Source organism: Solanum dulcamara, chromosome 12 (genome assembly GCF_947179165.1).
Source record: "Solanum dulcamara chromosome 12, daSolDulc1.2, whole genome shotgun sequence".
In the NCBI taxonomy this organism is placed as follows: domain Eukaryota; kingdom Viridiplantae; phylum Streptophyta; class Magnoliopsida; order Solanales; family Solanaceae; genus Solanum; species Solanum dulcamara.
This window is the reverse complement of record NC_077248.1, coordinates 57,113,536-57,134,749: the sequence shown is the minus strand read 5'-3', so window position 1 is coordinate 57,134,749 and position 21,214 is coordinate 57,113,536. Positions and strand designations below refer to the sequence as shown.

Genomic DNA, 21,214 nt, shown 5'->3' with positions numbered 1-21,214 from the left:
TTTCTGTTAATTTACTAGCAAGGTATAGTTCATCCCCAATGCGAAGGCGTTGGAATGGTATCAAACATATTTTGCGATACCTGAAGGGTACTATTGATATGAGTTTGTTATATACTAACAAAGGTTGCGCAGACCTTATTGGTTATGCAGATGCAGGTTATTTATCAGACCCACATAAAGATCGATCTCAAACAGGCTATCTATTTACACACGGAGGAAGTGTTATATCATAGCGATCTACAAAGCAGTCCATTGTTGCTACTTCTTCAAATCATGCTGAAATAATAGCAATTCATGAAGCAAGTAGAGAATGTGTGTGGTTGAGATCGATGATACAGTTCATCAAAGAAAGATGCAGTCTAGAAAATGATGTTAAAGTACCCACAATTATATTTGAAGACAATGCCGCGTGCATAACTCAATTGAAAGGTGGCTTCATAAAAGGAGACAGAACGAAACATATTTCACCAAAATTATTTTTCACACATGATCTACAGAAGAATGGTGATATTGATGTACAACAAGTTCGTTCAAGTGATAATCTTGCAGATTTATTCACAAAGGCATTACCAACATCAACTTTTGAGAAGCTAAGATATAAGGTTGGAATGCGTCGTCTTCAAAATATCAAATGAAGTTTTCATCAGGGGGAGTAAAATACGCGCTGCACTCTTTTTCCCTTAACCAAGGTTTTTGTTCCACTGGGTTTTCCTGATAAGGTTTTTAATGAGGCAACACTCAAGACATATTACTAGATATGTGCACTCTTTTTCCTTCACTAAGCTTTTCCCACTGAGTTTTTTCCTAGTAAGGTTTGAACAAGACACAATATCTAGGATGCACAGAATAAATGTATATATTATTTCTTGTAAAGTATTTTTATGAAGGCACATTACACGTGGACATCCAAGGGGAGTGTTAGATAGTGCGTGGAATGGATCTCCACTAATACATTATTTTTATTCACATGGGGCCCACTAAAAGTGGGCAACCCACCAATTTCTTTCTTTTCCTAGCCTATTTATAGCCATGTCTTGGCATGGCAAAATAGACACAATTTTTTTTCTCTATCAGTCATCTATCTTTCTTTCTTTTCTGTTATTCTCTCCGTCTTATTCTGCTAAATTTAGTTTATTTTACAACACGGTCAAAGTTCATTGAATCAAGCAATTATAAAGTTATTATTATTTTTAAAAAATGGTCTTAAGAAAATAAATAATAGTTAAAGGATATTTTCGTAATCCAACTTTTGACTTAGATTTTCCCACTTTTTAATATAATATGATTTTACATTACTGAATATATCAGTGAAGAGGAGAATGCAACTTTAGGGATTATTCCAGATTTTGAGAGGGTTAGAAATATAGTTTTCAGGTTTAATGCTGATAGCTCCAGTGGACATGATGGTCTCTCTGGTAGATTTTTTCAAAAATGCTCGGATATTGTAGGTTGTGACATCATAAGAATGGTTGTAGAGGACTTCTTTACTAGTATTACTCTTTCAAAATCCACAACTGATACTAATCTGGTCCTTGTACCTAAGAAGAAAAATGTACGAAATTTCTCAAATTAAATCATGTCCAGAATCATCTATGATAGGTTGGAAGATATTATGCCAAAAATGATATCTGCTAATCAATCTGAATTTGTCAAAGGGAGAATAATATTAAAAATGTACTTACACAAGAGGTGGTGAAAAATATTGCTAAAAGAGGGAAACCTGCTAATATAATTATTAAGTTGGATATGGCTAAGGCATATGATAGAGTTTCTTTAGTTTTAACTGATGAAAGTACTAGGAAAGATGAAATTTGATTCTAGATTTATAGATATGGTGTAGAGATTGATTGCTAATAATTGCTATTCAGTTATGCTAAATGGTCAAAGTTATGGATTCTTCCATTCTACTACTACAAAAGTCAAACATGGAGATCCTCTCTCTCCTACTCTTTTTATTTTATCTGGTGAAGTTCTTTCTGTTAGTAAACTGTATTGTAAAATATTGAAACAGTAATAATAAAGTTTGAAAATTAAATGACAGAAACTGAAAAGAAGAATAGTATCTGAAAAATTATGTAAGAATAAAAAATCGAGCCCACTGAATACATAGTGTGTTCTTAAGGAAATTATTCCCCTTAGTGTACATAAGGTTTTGGAATCTTTCCTCCCAGGATAGAACGATTTACTCAAAAGAATAGAGGTACAATAAATTATGGTGACTGCGAACCACTCGAAGGCAGTATATCACACGAGTTTTTAGGGAGTGCAAAAAAGAAGAAGAAGATGTTTATCATAAATTTTCATTAGGAACAATTCTGAGGATCAATAGAAATATTTAACATGTTTGCAACTTTCAGAAAAGGTGCCTGCTGGAAAAATGTCGCAACTTTAAGGTTTACAACTTTTCAGAAAATATTGCAACCTTACAGAAAAATTAGTTGAAAAAATGGTTGAAAATATTTTAAATTATTCCGAGAAAGAAAGAAATGGATCGGGTCACGGGTCAGGATTTTTTAATTACTTAATTAATTAAATAATAATAATTAATTTTAAAAAAATATTAAAGGAAATTTAGTCCAAAAAGATTATCAATCAAATCATTTGACCAAATTCAAAGCCAAAGCTGAAGCCAAAGCCATAGCCGTAGCCGAAGCTGAGCCGAGCAAGCGACGACGACGGCGCGAAGGGAGACCCTCTTTTTGAACCTTTAGCAACATGAAGGAGTTCTTCTACTTTTAAGTATAAGATTTTTTCTTTCCACCACCTATGTGGGACAAATACTTATTTCATAAAGCAAGAGGGAACAACTCATTTTTCTCTATACTTTTTCCCTCTCCATTTCTCATTCAACTTATCAATTAAACCCAACAATCTTCCATATGAATGGAAAATGGCTATAAGATAAAGAAATGCACGAATAAGTGTGTGATATACAAGCGAATATTAATTGCATCTAGATAAGTAGGTTTCCCTTTGAACTTTCCATAGTGAACTTATATAGGATATACTCGATAAATCGGTAGATGTGATATCTTTGAACCGTCGAACTTTATTATATAACTAGACAACATAAGTCACACAATTAATCCTCAACCATCTATGGTTCTCACGGTTGTGTTCGTTTCAGCCATGAACACCGCCTGATTTCATAAATGTATAGAGAATGGGCCTTTACCGTCATTTTCCTTGAAACGGCTTATACTTCACACTCATATAGGTGATTTCTAAATGTGTAGTCCTATAGACACACTATCTAGTAATTTTCTGCCAGACTTAGATAATCATTAAAAAACTTTAATACTTTATTAACTCATTAAAAAGCCTTAAGGTTTTATCCTTGTTTCTGAACATTGTCATCATCATGAGAATGGGTTGAGTTATTTGACAATGTTGAACTGACATTCATAAATTTGTTTGATCTCTTTGAACCTAGTTCTTAGAATATCCAATCTACTAGGTAGAGTTACCGCCATGATGACTTGTCCTTGGCCTTAACCCCATTCCCTTCGATGATCTTTCAACAGCCTCTCTAGATAGGACTTTTGTTAGTGGATCTGAAACATTATCTCTTGACTTTACGTAGTTAATAGTGATAACCAGACTAAAGAGTAGTTGCCTAGCAGTATTGTATTGCCGTCGAATAGGACACAATTTTACGTTATACAAAATGCTCACTGCCCTACCTATTGCCGCTTGGCTATCACAGTGTATACATATAGGTGCCAAATGTTTTGGCCAAAATGGAATATCTTTCAAGAAATTTCGAAGCCATTTAGCTTCTTCACCGACCTTATCTAAAGCTATAAATTCAAATTCCATTGTAGAGCGGGCGATGCATGTCTGTTTTGATGATTTCTAAGACACTGCTCCTTCACCAACGATGAAAACATATCCACTCGTGGATTTAACTTTAGATGATACGATGATCCAATTTGCATCACTATATCTCTTAATTACTGTGGGATAGTTATTATAATGCAAAACATAGTTTTGGGTGTGTTTTAAATACCCCAAGACTCATTTCATTGCCATTTAATAAGTTTGATTAGAATTACTCGTGAATCGACTCAGATTGCTAATAGAACATGCTATATCTAGTCGTGTACAATTCATAATATACATCAAACTTCTCAAAACTCTGCATAGTCCAATTGTGAGTCACTTTCACTTTCATTCTTTTGAAGTGCAAAACTTACATCAATTGGAGTTTTTGTAACATTGAAATTTAAATACTTGAACTTATCAAGTATCTGTTTAATATAATGTGAATGTGATAATGCTAGAACTTATGGAGTTTTATGGATCCTAATTCCTAAGATCAAATCAACAACCCCTAAATCTTTCATGTCAAATTTGCTAGCAAGCATATGCTTCGTAGCATTCACATCGGCAATATGCCTACTCATTATCAATATGTCATCAACATATAAACAAACAATGACTTCATGATTTGGAGTATTTTTAATGTAAACACATTTGTCACACTCATTAATCTTAAATCTATTTGCCAAAATTGTTTGGTCAAATTTCGCATGCCATTGTTTAGGTATTGTTTTAAGTCCATAAAGTGACTTAACAAGTTTGCACACTTTTCTTTCTTTACCAGGAACTACGAAACCCTTAGGTTATTCCATGTAAATTTCTTCCTCCAATTCTCCATTTAAGAAATCCATCTTAACATCCATTTGATGGATTTCAAGATCATATATGGCTATCAGTGCCACTAACACCCGAATAGATATTATCCTTGTTACTGGCGAATATGTTTCAAGGTAATCAAGGACTTATTTTTGTCTATATCATTTGACTACAAGTCTTGTCTTATATTTGTCAATAGTGCCATCAACTTTCATTTTCCTTTTAAAAATCCATTTTGATCCTAAAGGTTTATTTCCAAGATAAAGATCAACCAATTCCCATGTAGGGTTATTCAAAATTGATTGAATCTCACTATTGACTGCCTCTTTTCAAAATGCTGAATCAGAAGAAGACATTGTTGCTTTAAATGTTTGACGCTCATTTTCAAGTAAGAATGTCACAAAATCTGGTCCAAAGGAAGTATATATCCTTCGACGTTTGCTACGCCTTGGATCCTCTTCGGTTCATTTACTTTTCTTTGGTTCTTCTTGCGGTCATTTAGATCTTTCACTTGACAACTCATATTCTATTTTATACGGACAAATGTTTTCAAAGAATTCAGCATTATCTGATTTAATTACCGTATTAAGATAAATGCCCGGATTGTCTGCTTTGTGAACCAAAAACCAACAAGCTTTGCTGTTTGTAGCATAGACAATAAAAATATAATCCATGGTTTTTGATTCGATTTTTATTCTTTTGGGCAAAGGAACTTGGACCTTTGCTAAACACCCCCACACATTAAAATATTTCAAGTTGGGTTTTCATCCTTTTCATAGTTCATATGGAATATATTGTATTTTGCTGTGGGGAACCTTGTTGAATATTCAGTTAGCTGTAAGGATAGCTTCCACCCACAAGTTTTGTGGTAAATTGGAACTTATTAATAAAGCATTCATCATTTATTTTAATGTTTGGTTTTTTCTTTTCGCAATTCCATTTGATTGTGGTATGTAGGGGGGCAGTAGTTTGATGAATAATTTCATATTCTAAACATATCTCTGCAAAAGGAGATTCGTATTCTCCACCCTTATCACTTCTAATCATTTTTATCTTTTTCTTCAATTATTTTTTCACTTCATTCTTGTATTGCTTAAATGAATCAATTGCTTCATCCTTACTATTAATCAAATACATATAACAATATCGAGTGCAATCATCAATAAAAGTTATAAAATATTTTCTTTCATCACGAGTTGGTGTTGATTTCATATCACAAATGTCTGTGTGAATCAATTCTAAGGGACTGGAATTCCTTGAATAGATTTATAAGGATGCTTCGCATACTTAGATTCAATACATACGTGAATGCCATAAATTATGATTGACATGTATTCTAAGTTAATCAGTTTTTGCAAGATTTTATGATTGACATGTACTAAACGTGAATGTCATAAATTATTTGACTCAAGTAAGTAAGAAGAAGCTTGAACCTTATTATCATCAACAACCATTACATTTAGTTTGAAAAGACCCTCAGTGAGATAGTTTTCCTAAATACATTTCATTCTTACTAACAACTACTTTGTCTGAAACTAGAACACACTTGAATCCATTTTTGATAAAAAGACCGACAGAAAATAAGTTCTTTCGCATTTTTGGAACATGATACACTTTATTCAACATCACCACCCTGACGGATGTCATTTTCAGAAATACTCTATCATATCCTTTAACCTTAGCCGTTGCAGAATTTCCCATATAGATAGTCGCATCCGGAGCAACAGGGGAATAAGTAGTGAAGGCTTCTCAGACTGCACAAATATGTGACGTAGTTCCTGAATCAAGCCACCATTCTTTGGTATTTCCTACCAAGTTGCATTCCAATAGCATTGCACACAGATCATACATGCCTTCTTTATTCTCCACCATATTGGCTTGTCCCTTTCCTTTGTCCTTTTTCGGGAGGCGACAATCTGGGGCTTTGTGGCCAGCTTTTCCACAATTATAACAATTCCCCTTGAGTTTTTTCTTGTTCTACTTCTTATTCTTTCCAAAAGGTTTCTTCCTTTTCTTATTCTTTGGAGAAGCATCTTCAACGATGTTCTCTCCCATAATCATTGACTTTACACGCAACGTTTTTTTGGCTCTTTTATTATCTTTCTCAATCTTGAGATGAATCACAAGATCTTCCAATTTCATTTCCTTGCGCTTGTGCTTTAGATAATTTTCAAAATCTCTCCATGAAGGAGGCAACTTTTCTATCATTGCAGCCACTTGAAATGCTTCATTAACTACCATACCTTCAACAATAAGGTCATGAAAAATAAGTTATAGTTCTTTAACTTGAGTTTCAATGGTTTTGCTATCTATCATTTTATAGTCTAGAAACTTAGCAACCACAAATTTTTTCAAGCACGAGTCTTCAGTCTTATACTTCTTCTTAAGTGCATCCCACAATTCTTTAGAAATTTTCATAGGATTGTAGACATTGTACAAATCATCATCCAAAACACTTAGGATGTAGCCCTTGCATAGAAAATTCGCCTATGTCCATGCCTCAGTAATCATAAATTTTTTATTGGCCAGCATATCAGCAGCAGGCACAGGAGGATCTTCATAGGTGAAATTCTACATACCAAGAGTCGTAAGCCAAAATAACACTCTTTGTTGTCATCCTTTGAAGTTGGCTCCAGAAAATTTCCTAGGTTTTTTCGCCAGTGGAACAAAAGCGCTGCTTGTTGCAGCAACAGTCGCAGAAGTAGTAGCAGTTTCACTTGTCATTTCTTTTCACTGTCAAAATAGACAAACTGTTTTAATACTTCAGAATGTCAAACTTTTTACAGCAGCAAAGATAAAGTTTTTATATTCTTCAAATTGTTGTACAAGTATGAACTTTAATATTCGAACAAAAATTTTATACTCTTCAAGTCAGAATACCAAATTTCATATGGAGTAGAAAACTACACAGGTTTTAGTCTCCAAAACAGAATACAGTTTAATTAGAAATACAAAAACAATAATAATTTTCTTAAGATTGTTAGTAAACTGTATTGTAAAATATTGAAACAGTAACAATAATGTATTAAATGACAGAAATTGAAAAGAAGAATAGTGTCTGAAAAATTATGTAAGAACAAAAAATCGAGCCCACTGAATGCACAGTGTGTCCTTAAGGAAATTATTCCCCTCAATGTACCTAAGGTTTTGAAATCTTTCCTCCCAGGATAGAACGATTTACTCATCAAAATAGCGGTACAGTAAATTATGGTGACTGCGAACTACTTGAAGGCAGTATATCACACGAATTTTTAGGAAGTGTAGAAAAGAAGAAGAAGAAGATGTTTATCAAAAATTTTAGTTAGAAATAATTCTGAGGATCAATAGAAATATATAGCATGTTTGCAACTTTTCAAAAAAGGTTCCTGTTGGAAAAATGTCGCAACTTTAAGAATTGCAACTTTTCAGAAGAGGTTGCAACCTTAAAGAAACAATCCGTTGAAAAAATGGTAGGAAATGTTTTAAATTAATTCGGGAAAGAAAGAAACGGGTCGAGTCCAAATCCAAATCCAAATCCATAACCGTAGCCATAGCCGAAGTCGAGCCGAGCGACGATGATGGCGTGAGGGGAGACCCTCTTCTTGATCCTTTAGCAACATGAAAGAGTGCTTCTACTTTTAAGTAAGAGACTTTTTTTTCCACCACCTATGTGGGACAAATGCTTATTTCCTAAAGCAAGAGGGAACAACTCATTTTTCGCTCCCCTTTTGTTTCCCTACATTTCTCATTCAACCTATCAATTAAACCAACACTTTCTAGTGCCCAAAATTTTGTATTTGATGATTCTCAGTATGTTGGTTATGGGATGCCTAAGTAGAGTACTAATCTTAATCACTTAGTTTATGTAGATGATACAATTATCTTTGCATCAACTAATGAGTACTCTTAAGAGAAAATATGTTTGTATTACAGATATTAAATATGAGAAGCAAACAGGCCAGAAGGTGAATAAATAAGAGAACTTTTATTATTTGCACCAAACGGTAGCTACTAGTATTCCATCACAATGTATAAATATGGACAGGGTTTTTTTTACAATGAAATATCTAGGGTGTCCTATCACCTATATGAGGAAAAGAAAATAACACTATACAAAACTAATTGATAGAGTTAAAAGGAAAGTTGCAAGCATAGAAAGGAAAGATGCTTTCATGTGGGGGTAAAACATTTCTCCTTACTAATGTTTTACGGACCCCTCCTATTTGTGTGATTAAGGAATTGCACTGAATATTTTCTAAGTTCTTTTGGAGTAACAAAGAGTCAGGCATAAGTAAACTGGGCTGAATGGATAAAAGTTTGTCTTCCAAAGAATGAACTAGGCCTTGGGTTTAGGTCTATGTTTGAGGTGTTGAAGGCCTTATTTGTTAAACCGTGGTGGAGATTTAGAACTCATAACAACTTCTGGTCTAACTTCCTATGTAATAAGTATTGTAAGAAGCAAATTCCTATTTTGATTCAATGAAAATGGGGCTCACAGTTCTGGAAACAGATGCTTGAAAATAGAGTCTTTTAATAAATAAATAAAATAAATATGTCATCGTCAACTGGCATGTGTTCCATATGGTCTAAAACTCTTTTACAACTAAAAGCTATGCTTTTGAATTTCAATGGCCTAAAGTCACAAGAGGACCAACCTTGTCTTCTTTAGCTTTAATGGAGTTTTGTTGGCCTAATTTCACCCTGAAGGGGCTACCAACCTTGTCTTCTTTAGCTTTAATGGAGTTTTGTTGTATGAATTGGGTTTGGGATGTTTCGAGCCCCAAAATTTACTCCATTTTGGGACACAAGTTCGGGGAGGTAAAATGAATCTTTTCACGAAATTGATTTTGGAATTTCCGACATAGGTCCCACAATTCCTCTTTAGAACTAATTTTGGGTCCATCTCTCTTTATAGAGAATTTGGTGTCTAAACATCCGTAATGATTGTGATCGATAGTTTGATAGTGTGGCAGTGACCGAAGGTGTTTCGAAGGTGGAAAGCTTTAATTTGGAGGATACAGAGAGCGCGTCATCGCCTTTGAGGTAAGTTTGGTGGATACAGAGAGCGCGTGATCTCCTTCAAGGTAAGTTACGGTCTCCCATTTTTATTGAGATTTATTAAATGAAGTTTAAGTATGAATTACATGTGATATAGGTTGGTAGTAGCCAAGTATTAGGTTATCCTCCTTTTATTCTATTTTCTTAATTCCGGATGAGCTTTCGGCTAAAATAGTCTTGTGAAATCCTTAGTGTAGGTTATGGATAGTTCTTGTGGTATGATTTGGTGAGCTTATCCTTATTAGGATCGCAACTTGATGGCCTTAGGTTAGGTTTGAGCCGTAGATACCTCGGTTTGTGCTCTTTTATCCTTGTACTTAGGCGTGACTTCCGGTAGGGCTTATTTCAGATGATAATCATTGTTCTAGTTCCTGAGACCTTAGTGTCTTGTTGTAGTCGTAGGTTTGTTGTAGATGTGCTCGTTTTTAAGATAGAGTAGCATATTTGGGGGTAAGGCGTTGATTCTAGAGTTATTTCTCCCCTAATTGATTCTGAGTCGTTTCTTATTTCCTTCGCTTTATGGTTAGTGGTAGACTTGTGATGCTTTATTGAGTTGTTGTTATGTTGTTGGGATTGAGACCGTGTTTGAAGAGCAGTTCGATTCTAGGTTAGTTCTATTTGTCTTGGTTCGATTCTAGATTGATAATGAGGAACCATTGGTTGTTCATTCTTACGTATTTTGTGGTGCGATTTCAGTTTATACCTTGGTTCCTCATTATCATTTGGAAAGGATATTTTCACATGGTTACTATTCTAAATTGGTTTTAACAGGAGTTACACCACTTGAATTACTTTTTTTTACTGATTTTTTGTAATATACGAGACATTGGGCACATGCTCTTTTTTATATACTGACTTTTGAGGTATTTAGGGCATCAGAGATCCATTCAATTTTTATTTGACTAGCAGACGTGTCGTCACCCTTTTATGCAATGTCTTCATTGGTTTGGCTGCTTGTTCCTCCAATAGCATGACAGAGATTACATATTCCTAAGACCTGCTATGGGAGAGGCGGGCTATACAGACTTTCACGCATCACCTATAGGCTCCTTTGGCCGTGAGTACCATACTATTGGATAAGAGAGTTGTGTAGGTCCCATATTGTATACCGGGGGATAGGGTATGTGTATATGCTTTAGGTTAAAGGCCCTGATCACAGTTTGTACATCAGATTTCTGTATTTCTTGGATTTATATACATCGTCTATCACCCGTATAATTGATTATTGTTTGGCATCCACCGGTTTTATAGGTACCAGTTGGGTTATCTTTGTTGTTTGTATCTTTTGGGGTATGGGTGCCTGGTGGGTTATTGTTTGATTATACTTGTGTTCATTTGTATGGAATTGGTAGTTGGATAACTGTGTGACCTATAATTTACTTGATGTTGGTACTCCCTATTAGGTTGAGTTGGTTTGGTCTTTAGATTGTTAATGTGGTTAGCGGTGGTCGTTGACATTCTGTCCTTGTTAGTTGATTACTATAGTACTTCTTGTTGCGAGTAGTTGTTGGACTTGCACTCTGTTCCTTGAATCGATTCCTTCACTCTATCTATTCCATTATTGTATCCTCATTTCTTGTATTATCAGGTTATATATGATGCGTAGTGTTGTGTTGTACTTACCTTGTTTATATGTTGTTTATGATTGTTTTATTTGTGGAGCTCAGTCGACATATGTCTACTAATACCATTTGTTTGGTACTCATACTATATTTCTGCTCTCTGTAGATCATAGTACGGGGTTAGCACTCTTGATTTGGATTTCGTATAGGGCAACTTTGGATTTAGAGATTTGGTGAGTTCTTGGTGTTCGGAGTTGTCGATTTCTATCTACTTTAGGCTAGGAATGGTCTTTAGTTTGCTTTTGATACATTCTGTACTTATATTTGTATTTGTAAAAGCCTTGTACTCATTTTTTGATTAGATACTTGAACACAGACTGATGTCAGGTCTTGGGAGTGGTTTCTTGAGTTAGATATTCAGTTGTTCCTCCTTCTTCATATCACCTTATCTCTATCTAGCTTTAATTTGAGACCATAAAAAGGTCTCACATCACCTTATAGAGAGATGTCGCATCAGCTTATTTATATCTAGCTTTAAATAAATGCCATAAAAATATGTCACATCACTTTATCTATATCTAGCTTTATATTAACTTGAATGGTAAATTACTATAATACTCTCAACTAAAAATACTCAATTTAATATTTATTTTATAATTATATTTATTTATATTATATTAAGAGCAGAAACTCCAACATACAACAATAATTAAGCATGGAATATCTGCCAAGAAGGATTAGAGTGGACATTGGGAGACACCTCTATAATGTCCTTGTGGCACGACATGTGGATGGCAAATCAAAATCAATCAGAGAACAAGTTCTTGGCCCCTTGACCCTTAATGATAATAGGTTAACAGTACGAGATATCCTCTCCAAAATCTATAATTGGAACCTCAAAAACTTTTCGTTCGAGCTGCCAGTCAACATCATCAACTTGATGCACTACACATACATCTCTCATAATTCAGATTCGAAAGAAACAACCCACTTGGAGGCAATTCCAACTGGTAAACTGACTACCAAATCAGTATACCATCTCCGTAATAACAGCTCTTCCCATAGGTAACACCCTCGATCATGATTATAAATGGACAGGCTGTCTGAACCCCTAGGCCATTAAAGTCATTGCCTAGGGCTCCATATTTTTGCTGCCCCCATTTTAAAAAAAAAGACTTATACATATTTAACAAAACAATTATATGTATTTCTATTTTTTTTAAAACAGGTAAGAAGTAAAACAATAATATTTGAAGTGTTGCTAGTTTCCACTTTCGTAGGGGAATGGAATAATTTTTAGAAATAACTTTCTTACGTGGGAAATTGTACTTCCTAATAATTTGAGCCTATATTATTATTTACCTTATATTCATCTTTTTTATTCTCTATTTTGTTAATATTTTTTTTCAATATTGAACTCTCTTCTACAAAAGTTATTGAATTACTGTTGCTTACAAGTTACAAAAGAACAAAATCTTCTTTTTGGTGTTATTTTTAAATTTTTAAGAAGTGCAATAAGCCAACAAACATTCATTATATTGAAGAAACGCAATACTATTTCGATATAGTCATATCAATTTTATAAAATTCTTGAGACAAATTTTATTATTCTAACTTTATATTATAGTTTTTTCTTCAAAATTTGTTATTAATGATATTATTAGTTCATAAGAGTATATATATATATGTTTTAGTTATTATTAAAATTTAGTCAATTTAAATATGCCAACTAGAAAATATAATTCTAATTTTACAAAAAAGAGAGAAAAAGCAAAAATTTAAAGAATTAAATTAATTCCAAAAAGGAACACTTGATAGATTTTTAACAAATAATAAAAATCTTGAATCAAAAAATATGGGAGAATGTTCTTCAAATGAACAAGTAACTAATAAAGTTGAGTTGGATGATAATAACATCAAAAAAGAAAATCTAAAAGAAGTTGATGAAAAATATGACATATTCCCCGATAATCAAGAACTCCTAAATAAATTAAATAGTTGCATTCCTAAACATAAATAAATGTGAGGATCTTTCTTTTTGTTTTTTTTAAAAAAATTAACTAAATAAATGAATATTAAGGCTCCTCTCTAAAATTTGGTTTTAGGTCTCCAATCTTGTTGAGTCAGCCTTGTAAATGGATAAAGAGCCTACAATGTCCTAACAAAATCAAATTATTTCTCTGGTTGCGTCAACATAATTGTTATATCCCGCATTTTGGTATTTTCGGATAATTCGAGAAAAATCGCGGGAAGTTTAGAACAAGGCCATATTTTTTTTTGTTTAGCACACAAGTTGCTTATGAAAATTATGAATTGGAAATATCAAGAATGACTAGGGAAAAAAATATGGACTTGATCACCACTTGGGCCTAGGTGGCCATCCATAGTGATGGCCAAAACCCATATGGATAAAAAAAAAGAAGAGAAAAAGGCCCAAAAGATGACTTATTAGTCATCTTGGTTCTTTTATTTTCTAGAAGCTTCAAGAAAAAAAAGAAAGAGAAAAAGAAGTAGATAAGTCCAAAGATGACTTAGTAGTCATCTTATTTTTCCATTCCTAGAACTTTCAAGAAAGTTGGAGAAAGAAAGAAGGAAAAAAATTAAGAGAGGAAAAATTGGCATAGCTAGGGATTTCATCCCTTGAAATTTTGTTTCAAAAATTATTTCTTCTAGTATTCCAAGCAAGTTGAAGGCCCTAATCAACATAGAGTGATTGTTGGAACAAGAAGACTATTCATTCTTGCAAGGCACAATTCTAGCCAAGTTGAAGAACTAAGTGGAAAAGGTAAGGTTTCAATCTTGTTTATATGTTATGGATGGTTGGTATATGTTGTAGAGTGAAGAAATGGATGAAAATTTCATGAAAATATGCATGTAGTTGTGTGGCCAAATATGGGGGTGGTTTGACAAGTTATGGTGAATTGATTTTATTTAGTGTTTTAGTTGTTGTTATGGATTCTATGTTGCTAATAAAGGCTTAAGGATCCTTATAAAGTTGTAGTAGTTGGAGACTTGTTTTAGAAGTTTGTAAATTTAATATAATGTTCTTGCATATATGGAAGCTAATATTGTTAGTATGATGTGGTTAGTGTGTAAATTATTGGGTTGTGGTAATTGAAATTGAAAGAAGGGATTAGATTGTTATTGTTCTTATTGGAGTTGGAAGGTCTTGAAGAATGTAGTATATTAATTTGGTATGGTTGTGGTAAATTGACCGAGTTGAAATCTCGGATTGTTGTTGATAAAATTGGCCGAGTTAGATTCTCGGGGATGGTGTATTTACAGGGGAAGTGCTGTCGAAATTTCGGTAGACAAAAAGTTAGTTTAGAATGAGTCTCTTGGATACCTATATCTAATGTTGGCATTCATTAATCTTGTTATAGATTTTGGAAAGGCCAAGAGTTAAGTGGGGTGACTAAGGAAGCGGACAAGGTATGTAAGGCTTACCCTTTTTTTTTCAAGGCATGATTCCGATGTTATGGTTTCATAAGTGCTTTCATATTTTCTTTGTTTTCAAAATCTAGGTGTCAATGGTACCAAGGAAATGACTACTTTTCCTATAACCCGTCAATGTATTCCAAAATATCTATAGTTTCCCAAAACAAAAATTTACAGTATTACAAGCTTTTATGACAATGACGATGGATATGTTTTACAACGACATTGATGATGTCGAGGATGAGAATATGTCTATCATGGCTATGATAAGAACGACTTCATGTATGTAAAGCTAACCGTTCCTTCTCTTGGCATGGTTTTACATAAGTATATAGAGCTACACTTTCTTTTGGCATGATTTTTATGAAACAAGTATATGATATTTTATACAATTTCAAGGAAGTCCTATTCGTAGAGCCACTAGGATGGCCCATTTTCTTGAGTTTCCAAAGGATATTTTTTCTCGTGCTTAGATACGTGTATATGATTCCAAAAGTTTTATTTTAATATAATCCATGGTAATTTTTGAAAGGTACTTGACATGACTCTTGTCCTGATTTTTGAATCATAGCTCATTCCGATTATTCTACGAGTCTTGAAAATTGGTCCTATGTGCATATGTATACAATTTGGCGTCTTACGAGACTGTGACCTTATTCTACGTTCTCTTCGTATTATCCTTCGTTGATAGTCTCATCCAATAATAATTGTTCCTTCAAGGTAAGACAAAGCGACCATGGCTAGTCTATAATACAATCGGAGGTTACCGACCTTCCGTCACTCCGATAAATACACGACTTTCGTTGGGCTCTCGTGCATGTTGTCTATATATATATATATATATATATATATATATATATATATATATATATATATATATATATATGTATATAGGGGATATGGGGAGGTGTATATGTGGCGCTATAGACGCATTCCCACCTGATCAGTTGGAGTAATTTTCATCCTGGACGCAGGATGCCCGGACGCGGGACATATGTGGGCGAGCCGACGTTGTTCGGTGATATGACTTTTATTTTCTATGTATATAAAAAAAAATGTTTTAAAGGAAAGACAAGCATGCAACATCCGGCCTCAAAGGCACTCATATGTACAGGTTACTCTCTTATCTCATTATATGTTCTATGATTCTATGATATGGTTGTTTCTACCTTATGTTCTTTATTATGCTGATTTTCATGCCTTACATACTCGGTACATTACTCATACTGACCCCCTTTTCTTTGGGGGGTTGCGTTTCATGCCGCGCAGGTACACCCAGACGAGTAAAAGCTATTATAAAAGATGTTCCAGTGGGGTTAGCAACTCCACTTGTTCCTAGAGTGCGACCGAGTTAGAGTATATGCAATATGATGTTTCGTTCAAAGTTAGAGACTTTGCAGACAGAGTCGTGAGTATAGAGTGTCAGCTTTGTAAGTGGCGTCACCAGCCGATATGTTATTATGTCGTATGTCACGAGTTTTATGGGATGATAGATTTTGAAAATAATAATAATTTGGGAAGCTTAATTATATATATTTTTTTATTTCTTATTGATGTAAAAGTCTAAGGAGATTAAGTATGTACTATGAAGCAGCGGGTTCGCTCGGCTCCAAGCATGGGGTCGGGTGCCCATCACACCCTATTAATATCAGGGTATGACAATAATAGGCTACCCATTAGAAACTACCTAAACTCTATAGGAATAGAGATAAATTCTTCCTTCCACATACGTAACATAACGGAAAGGCGGAAACTATAAAACATATCTTCATAGAATGCAAAAATGTGAGAAAATTGTAAAAGGACCTTGGTGTGATATATAAGATTAACTAATTTGTTAATAACCAGGGTACAAACTGGTTGAGGTTCTTAAGATATTTAAACATCTCCTACAAGAAAAATGAAGGATGCTTTTCCATTCGTTATACGGAACATTTGGCTAGTCAGGAACAAGCATCTACATATAAAAATCTAAGGAAAAACATCTGGACCTCTAAATCAATTACCAACACTCTAGAATACATTGATTTAGCTGGGAAAATAAATCTCTCCCCTGGAAAGAAAACTATTTATGTAAAATGAAAACCTCCTTTAATGGGCTATAAGCTAAACTCAGATGGGTTATCATTAAGGAATCCGAATAGAGGAGGACTGCAGAGTAATTCGATATAAAATAAGAAAATGGATAATAGGCTACATGGGAAGCATGTTCGAAGCAAATATTGTCAAACCAAAACTGCTAGCACCATTACAGAGTATGTGATTAACGCTAGGAAAAGGTTTAGTCCCATTGAAAATAAGCCTCGACTGTAAGAAAGCCATAAAAGGTTACATGGGAAACATGTTCGAAGCAAATAGTACCAAAGCAAAACTACTAGCACTATTATAGGGTATGTGATTAACGCTAGGAAAAGGTTTAGTCACATTGGAAATAAGCCTTGTCTATAAAGGAAGCATAAATTTTATTTCCTAAAATCATCCTACTTACGTTAATATTATTGCAGATTGCACGGAGATACTTTACTGTCAGAACTCAATTACTGGGTCGTGCGGGTACCTACTCTAAAACCTAGATAGGAGAACTTTTACCACCCGATTAAAATAGATATTGTGGAAGAAAGACAAAACATGCTATAACATTTTAAAATAATGGCTGAATACTTCTCAAACTTTACTTTTAATAGAAAACCTTTGAAATACAATGAATGCCCTTTTAAAATACCAGAAAAACCCACTAGGAGCTAGTCTAAATAGGTACAAGATCTTCTAAAAATATGAAATAATCATAAAAGAAAAATGGACACAACTTCCACCTTAGGTAGAGAGGAGTAAAAGTTGTCGGAGATAACCATCATCTTTACCTAAGAAACATCACTAACCTTGCAACCAAACTATACAAGATGGTATAATAAGAGTAGCACCAGTATAAAACAACATGTTCTAGTAGGAATCATTGGTCGACCCAAATCCATCCCATAATATCATGCACAAGTTAGAAGAGATCATTCAATATAAAATCACACCACCCAAGTATTTATCCACATGTTTTTACTATCCCAGGTATAATACCCACAAACTAGTACACATTGGTCACAACTTCCTACCTCATTTCGTTGCCAACTCTACCATTAAACATTCAACCCTCTTATCACTCTTAAGGCTTTACCCAAGCCTATCTTTAATGCCACCCTAAGGCTTCCCAAAACTAACTTTATAGGCACCCTAAGGCTTTCCAAGACTACCTTAATCAGATGTATTCTAGACCACTTTAATAGATATACACAGTCTAGTAAATCAACTAAGAATAAGACCTCCAATCATCAACCTGACCTAACCATCGCATGAGATATGTATAGACCATCACTCCTACCTATACTTGAGTCCAACTCACTTTTCATGTAACTCGAACCACTTAAGGTTCCTCTAAGACAAAGACTACAGTGTTTAACATGCAATTTCGGACTACATAAGAACCATTTCAGTATTTAAACATAACAACTCTACCACTCATAAACCAACATGTAGTTATAGCCACAATAAGAACATAAACAAGATCCCTAATCACCTATCATGACTTAACCTTTGCATGAAAAACGTCTCACATTATCAAATCAACATATACCCGGTCCACTCAAGGAACCAACACACATATAAGCAATCACATGTACAACTAACCAAATATGAACCAAGCGTGGTACCTGATCTAATAAATGAGTAAATTATACCATGCGTGATACCCAATCTAATTAAATGATATCCCGTATTAGGCGTGGCACTAAAGCCAACTGATAATATGTATCAGACATGATATCCAAGCCAATGAAGAAATATCTTGTACCAAACGTAGTACCTGAGTCAACCAATAATCTATTTCAGGTGTTGTTCCTAAGCCAACCAAATAATCGGTATGAGGCATGGTACTCGACCCAACCAATAATCACAAATATCACATACAATCATACATACAATGAAACAACCATACTTCTAAAGCCACATGAAATTTTTAAACAAGTTCATTGCATGAGATTGACAATATGATATCATTCACATTCCTCTCTTTATTCACTAAACATGCATTATACAAGCATTACATATAGAGAAGTCAACACGCGTGCACGCACAAACACACACACATATAAAGCTCAATGATGGACCCCATCATGAGTACAAAATCATTCTCGGGAATTTACTTTCCTATTTCTACGAATTAGTACCTTTCCCGTTTGTTCTATTCCTCTTTGAGTACCATAGTACTAGAAACTTGCTATAATGCAATAATTTTCTTAAACTTAAGCCTTACAAGTACTAGCAGACAATATCAATAAGAATTCTCAAGCTTAACAATCATGAACTAGACAACCACCTCTAGTCATAGGTAAATCATAACCAACAAAGTACATTCCTTCCCTAAACATCAATAACCAACAAGCTTCTAGCCATCCAGACTCTATGTCCGAAGGCCTAAGAATGAAATCTCCCATCACTCTTCAAGAATATCAAGAAATAGAGATAGATTTAACTACTTAGTTAAACCTAGATTACCTGGGTGCTAACCAGCTGCGGAAGTCTGATCACGAATATTTTACTCAGTTTATGAAGCCTTAGCCTATTCTCGGTCTAAAATAATAAAAAAAGTATAAGATCAATCACAAATTGCCTAAATATTGCTATTTTATAACTTAATCTCAAACCCAAGGACAAACTCATGATTTTACCACCCAATCTAGGGTTTTCCTAGCATTAATTCACCTGAAACTACCAATCTCATGGTTACACTAATAAATTATAGTAAATGAATCAAGAACAAACATCTTTATGAACAACCCAAGGTATTACATACTAATATCCTCATTAATCCAGATTTTTCCCACCTTAGGATGAACCCAGATCCTCCCCTAGCATATAATTTCTGCCTCTACGTCCTAGAAATCAAAGTATCAAGTTAAGGGTGCAATTTTCTTACCTTTATGAAGAATTTCAACAAAAAGCTGATGAAATTCTCCCTACGTCACCGTTTCTCTTCCCCAAAATGAAGTTTCATAATATAGAGCGATTTTGGGGAGTTTTATGCATAAACAGTGACTTGCCTGCTATAGCGGCCCAATCTCGCTATAGTGACGAAGCTCTAGAGGGATCTCCTGCTATAGCGAGAATTAATTCCACTACTATATCAGTGTTTCACCTATCTTGGAAAGGAAAAAACCTCAGAAATCTCTTTGAAAGTACCCATTTCACAACACACCTTTAAACCTTGTCGCCTCGGACCAACCTTTCATGCCAAGTTTGATATCAGGAGCTCTATTCGTCCGAATTCACTTTCGAAAAAGTTATATGGACTCCTTAATAACTTAGAAACAAGGAAACCACACTCTACTCAAATGTTTCACCTAATCATTTCCCTAAATTACCCTAGACTTTACCTTGCTCAAATTTCATCTAAGACTAGCCTAGCCTGAAATTTTCAATTTACTACTCCAAAAGTTTTCTAACCAAATTTACTTCACCATTGTCTTACCCGTGATGATCGAAGGGGTATTTACGATAGATATAAATTTATCCATCACTTATCCTCGAGCAATTAAACAAGAAAATGTTTGCCAAATTCAAAAAGAGGGTAGTACCAAAATTCTCAAATGAGTGAGGGTACTTTTCCCAAATTCCTTTCTCGATTTTCCAAGTGGATTTCTCAATCGGACGGTTTTTCCATTGAACATTGACTGATCTAATTTCCTTGTCCTTAACTTTTGGATATCCCGATCAACAACATCAACAACAACATACCCAGTGAAATACTCCAAGTGGTGTAACACCCTAATTTTCTTTTTATGTTTTTTCTAAAGGATTGCCATGTGATCCATGTTATCTATGAAGTTTTACTTACGTAAGCTATTAATTGGGATGTCTTATATAATTAAGCTACTTGAGTACACATTGAGCTTAAGTAGAAAGAATTTCATAGGTTTTTAAAGTGAGATGAGATTTCGAACCCATAGAAGAGGGAAAATGAGGCGTATCTTATTGGGCTACTTGGACTAAGTAGGTGATGCACCTACTTGGAACAAGTAGGTGACACACACCTATTTGGGGTGTACCCCATGCTGGTATGTGGCAGCTGTAGATTGGAAACATGGAAAGAGGTAGCATCCTAAGAGTCGGACATATGTCACCCTTAGGGGTTGACACATGTCACTCTCAAGGAACAAGTATATAAGGAAACTAATGACTAAGGGTTCTCATTTGTTCATATTTTAAACTTAGAAACTTAGAGAATAAGAGAGATACCCATGTGTTAAGGTAAGAATGAGGTTCTTTTTCTGGTTAGCAAACCCATTTTTGGATGGGACTTCCATTAGTAATATTAGTATAACTCCATATGTAAAGATTCATTTCAAGTGATTCAAGATATTTCGGAAATCTATTTCATAGGTATATAACTTTAATTTAGGCTCTAAAACTCATTTTTGCTTTTATCTGCTTGAAAAAAGGTGATGTAGTATAGATTTCCAAAACATCTTGAATCACTTGAAACGAAGCTTTAC

The 21,214-nt window shown here is 34.3% G+C and overlaps 1 long non-coding RNA gene across 2 annotated transcripts; it reads left to right on the top strand.

The window, feature by feature from the left end:
• Window positions 1-13,748: 13,748 nt before the first annotated feature.
• Window positions 13,749-16,333, top strand: LOC129877128 (uncharacterized). Of its 2 annotated transcripts, none has more exons than XR_008763476.1 (3): window positions 13,749-14,022; window positions 14,621-14,669; window positions 15,650-16,333. It is a non-coding gene; the product is annotated as an uncharacterized LOC129877128 (long non-coding RNA). The 2 variants fall into 2 exon arrangements; XR_008763477.1 differs by having other exon boundaries at window positions 13,749-14,027.
• Window positions 16,334-21,214: the final 4,881 nt, after the last annotated feature.